This window comes from Hylaeus anthracinus, unplaced genomic scaffold, assembly GCF_026225885.1.
Source record: "Hylaeus anthracinus isolate JK02 unplaced genomic scaffold, UHH_iyHylAnth1.0_haploid 11994, whole genome shotgun sequence".
NCBI classification, from domain to species: domain Eukaryota; kingdom Metazoa; phylum Arthropoda; class Insecta; order Hymenoptera; family Colletidae; genus Hylaeus; species Hylaeus anthracinus.
The window spans coordinates 14,612,220-14,617,748 of NW_026534341.1; the positions used below are offsets into that span (position 1 = coordinate 14,612,220).

Below are 5,529 nucleotides of genomic sequence, written 5' to 3' on the forward strand. Positions count from 1 at the left end.
CATCCGACACTTTTGCAAAGGAAATTGTGGTTCAGAATCATCTCAGCACCCCCTCATTTCCGGTTCTTACACTAATTCTGGGACACCCTGTACAATCAAGACTTATACGTCATCTTGTGGAAAAACTAAAATTATTTGGCAAAATTTCGATGTGTTAGTATGTAACCTGAAAGTTACTATATATGGGCTCATAGAGGGATAAATTTCTAGTCATTGAATAACTCTAAATTAAGATTGGGAGAATTTATCTAGTAGAGGCTTACATTTATTTATCAGTGACATTCATTGTCAAGTAATTTCATTTTTCCATGTACTTTCGCTATTTTAACACTTTGATCACCATACATGGGTGACAAGGATTGTTATTGGGTAATTGAACAAATTATTTTTGAAGATGAAATGTTTTGAAAATAAATCTGAATAGGATTCGCGAATTTCATGGGGTTACTAGACTAAGTACTACGACAAATATCCGATTATGCAGCTTCCAATTGTCTTAAAGGATAACACCACTCCAGAAGCTGAAAAAAAGGCCTAACTTTGATAATTAATTTTGAGACTATCGTAAAAGGAATAGGATTTATTTTTACAGGGTTTATTTAACATATATTGTAGTATAAACAAAAATTGTTACATTATAATTTTAGTACAAAATATTTTTTTAAAACACCTTCACGAGAGGGCGGTTTTCTCGTTGTGTATAACATTTGGAACAAAAAACCAACAAATTTCATAACATATATACTGTTGGCTATAGAAGTACGTAGGGTTTTGTTTTTTTAATGTAAACTTTTACTTTTGTTAACAATTTATTATTTATTTTTTGGTCAAAAAATGGGTTAGTGCGCTATTTCTACAATATTTGATTTAAAAAAAACCCTACTCACTTGTATAGCCAACAGCATATATATTTTAAAATTTGTTGGTTCTTTGTTCCAAATGTTATACGCAACAAGAAAACCGTCCTCCTGTGAAGGCCTTTTAAAAAAAGTTGATTTTAAAGACTCGCTTCGTCGCCGCCATTTTGTAGTAAAATTATAATACAACAATTTCTGTTTATATTTCGATGTGTGTTAAATAAACTGTATAACAAGAAACCCTATTCTTTTTGCGATAGCTTCAAAATTAATTATCAAAGTTAGGCCTTTTTTTCAGCCTCTAGAGTGGTATTACCCCTTCAATCAAAATTCTGGCCTCATTGTAACTTTTTGCCAGTACTAGCAAATGAATGTGTTAAACAAAAGTTTGCCTTATAAGACTCTAAGTAGAAGCTCTGACAAATTTAGCTATAGGGTACTTTCATCATTTAAAATTGAATTACCCTGCCTAAAAAAATACATATCCTTCATACTCAATCATTCCAACACAAACTTGCCAAAATTCCATCAGAATCAGAAGGGAATATTATCCTTGTGAATACCAATATAAACATTCGTGTTTCAATTTGATTAAATTTCGTTCGTAGATAGCAAGAAGTTCTTATTAACATCGATAACATTTCGATAACCATTCCATCTATCTACCTCCGTTAGTGCTTTCAGCTTGATTAGGAGATAATTTTGACATTGTGAGTAGCTCCCAGGAATAGCTATTTTTCATATTGCACGAAAGGGAATGCAAACTCACGATGACAAGTTCTGATGAAATAAGGAACATGTGTAATGGACCCCGTTTATAACTATTTTCGAAATTTTCCGAGTGAAATTGCAGCGAAAACTTATGACACTATTGTTTCTGGCTCAACGAACTTCCTCGGATAATTGGTCTATAACTAAGAGAACCTGCAGGCTTAGGAGCATGGTTTATGAACAGAGGCAGATAGATAAATCTACGTGTAACGGTTTAGACATACTCCACTAGGGAGATTTATTATTTTATCCGAAGAAAGCATTTTAAACAAATTTTAAGAACATAGTTTATGATCAGAAGCAGGCAGATACATCTATGAATAATATATTTGATATACTGTACTAGAAAGCTTTATTGTGTCACTCGAAGGAAACCTTTTAAACAAATCCTTTATGGTTTTGGATAGAAATAATAAAAGAATTAACGAGTTAGTCATAAAATCACTTTTATTATCGACACTCTCAAAAGTTTTCGAAGGAGGATGTTCTCAAAACTTTCTATAAATACCTTCAATTTCAAATAAAGCCACCAAATATAATTATAAATAATTTCCGTGTTTTAACTCACAATTTATTTAAACATATATTATTACATTACCTGCCCCCCCCCCCATGGTTTCACCCGCGTGGATAACTATTCTTATTCACGTAGGTGCAATAATTACTGTAGTGCCTTAATGCCAAATAATTTTGGCCTGATGCATTTTTTCCTATCATCAATAGCAGTCTAATTATTCCGGTGGCCGGTTTTAGGCGCCTCACCCAGTGTATATTCAACCTCTTTAAATATATTAAATATATATATATAGCATATGATTGTTTGTTTTATTCGGAGAGAGAGAGAGAGAGACACTACTACATTACAAATTTTTAAATTAGAAATTGAAAACGTATTTTTATTACAATAAAACATAGCCTATGTTATGTTACTCTGGGATAGTGTAGCTTTCTATTACTGACTAAATGTTTAAAATCGGTATAATAAATAAATAAATTTTACCTATTTATAACATTAGAATAGAGTGCTATAAATAATAGATTTTAATCAATAATAAAACCACCATCGTTGATTACTACTTATTCTTATTTATCAGGAAAGAAGATCCTAAAATATTAACACTTTTTAGGTAGAGCACTTTTCTTTCGAAAATATAGAAATTGACAAAATATTTTGAAGATCTTAAGTAACAGAATTATAGAATAAATATATCTTTTAAAATTCAAAATTAAAAATTGCTATCTACAGGGGCTTTCCCAAAGGAATGATTATTTGTTATCTGATACGAAAGTTACTTATGAATCAATCCTACAATACTATGAAGTGTATACGTGCTGTATGATTTTGTCTTGGAGTGTACACTATTTCATCGACAGGAACCGTTTCGGATTAGTTCATTCGCTCCCGTCGATCGTTCTCTGCAATCCGACTAGGAGCTGATGAGTTCCGTTCAAGCTGTCACGATGATTTGAAATTTAAATTTGATTTACGCCATTCGCGCTTAATCGCCCCTGTGCTTAATTTCTCAAGTGAAAACCTTGTAAAAAGGTTTTAAATGTTATTACCGCTAATGAGTTCCGGGCTAACGAAGCCCTGTAAACATGGGATTAATTTGCCACGCGATGTCCATTGTTCTGTAGAAAATTGCCATTTTGTACGCAGTTCGTCGTTCTCATTTACATGAACCTCTAGTTTTCTCGGTTAAATGTATTCGAAAGCGATTTCTTGATAGCCGCTGAATTTTGTTTGTCATCGAGAGATTTTATCATGTCGAAAATATGATAATTTGATGAGGTCATATTAAAGGAGTACCGCAGGTAATGTTACTATGGGGTCGTAACGGATTTTTTTATCAAACGTCCAGCTGTTTTGTGTTTACATAATGAACGTTTATGGAATGGTTGAAAATAAGACGACGACGTTACATGCTTCGTTAAATGGTTATTAACGTTACTGGTACGTTTCACATCTAACAGTAACACGACTTTTTATTTCCAAATGGCAAACAAATTTTTAGATAAACGAACTGTTATCGCGAAATAGGTATTCAAAATGACTAATATTTCAAGAAAAGACTTGATTGTTTGAAAATATTATTACATAATAGATTTTAATCAATAATAAAACCACCATCGTTAATTACTACTTGTTCTTATTTATCAGGCAAACAGAAGAAGGAGGGAAGAAAAGAAAGAAAGAAGATCCTAAAATATTAACACTTTTTAGGTAGAGCACTTTTCTTTCGAAAATATAGAAATTGACAAAATATTTTGAAGTTCTTAAGTAACAGAATTATAGAATAAATATATCTTTTAAAATTCAAAATGAAGGAATATCCCTCTAAAGGTTTGTATTCAGTCAGTTTGATAGAACATTTTCAATTTTTTAATATAATTTAGTAAAAATATTTTGTTCTTTATAATTTAAATATTTTTACTAAATAATATTGAACAAATTCAAAATTCTATCAAACTGATTGAATACAAAACAGTAGAGGGTTATTCTTTTATTATGGATTAAAAAATAGACTTTCTCTAAAATCCTTTATATTTTAAATTTTATAATTAAATATTTTACTGTCCTTTATATTCTAGATATTTTAATGAAATATTTAAAATTCAAAATAAAAGAATACACCCATAATATTTCAAAGTTGCTATCTTTCTGGCCACTACTTTCAGTGTGTCTGTAACCAATCATTTATTAAATATTTCAGCCTTGCTCAATAAAACAGGATAACAAGTTTTCTCGGTGATACGTCGTCCTTCCTCTTCGTTAGAAAAAGTGACTCGCGACATCGGCACTGTTTGCTTGGTCGTTTGATGTCGATTAACCGTAGCGTCGCTAATGCCGTCCTGACAAACTGTTTCCAGAAGAAGGGTGTTCGTGCCTTTTAGCCACGTGGCGTTATCAGAATCGGCGATCGACAGCGCTTAGGTCACCACTGCTAGAATTGGTCGTGTAGGGTCAACTGGATGCAAATGGAACTGGTCGAGAGCTTGATAAATCGTTTCGCCGGGTGTTTTCCTCGACATTGCCGACTTTGATTCATCGTAGAAGCTTCAAAACGTGGTCAATACCGTTAAATGATCTTCAAACGCCGATAGAAAAATCCAATGTTATCAGTGAAATTCAAACTAAGGTGTGTCGTGAATTTTTACTTATGATTTTCGTCGTTTCATTCATTTCGCAGCGTTTAAAGTGCTTCAGGTTTGTTGTCTTCATTCTATGTTTTGAATTCTTTGTCCTGTACTTTCACACATGATTTTCGTCGTTTCTTTCATTTTGCAATGTTGAAAGGCTTCAGGCTTGTCAAGTTCTCATTCTATGCTTTTAATTCTTCGTATGTATGCTATAAAGTATATACATACTCTGCTATTTGTGAACTCAAAGGAAGAATATTTCACCGTTTCACCATTTCGAAAACTTTTAAGAATGTACATACATAATATAAATGATTTGTTTACATATTTGTTTACTGAGACTTTTTACAGTATAGGTTATAAATAACCTACAATAACAATGAATCAACCCAATAATAAGCTTACGAAGATGGAAACTGTTCGAAATGAATGCTAGCATGTATGTAACAAAAATCAATTAATTGAATTACATTGTTACGTGCCGACAATTTGATTTTTATTTTTCTTGATTTCGTTGGCAGGAATGTGTTCGAGATGGTTTACCATCCCGAATTCGTTCTAATCAAACACAAACCAGGCATTTGACGGTAGTTTGTTAAATTCAATAATGAGAAAGAAAACACATTCCCTCCTTCAAATCAACGTCGTCACGTCACTCTCACTTTGCTGGCAGCGCCGCACCGCGGATAAATATATAAGTGTGTAAATATGTAAATATAATAGTATGTACGCGTTGCGTTTCCCGAAAGTTATGCGTTAA

At 32.3% G+C, this 5,529-nt stretch overlaps 1 protein-coding gene across 4 annotated transcripts in view; it reads right to left on the bottom strand.

Moving 5' to 3' along the window:
* LOC128888581 (slit homolog 3 protein) overlaps positions 1 to 5,529 on the bottom strand; it is a 362,389-nt gene that overhangs the window by 265,913 nt on the left and 90,947 nt on the right. The window lies entirely within an intron of this gene.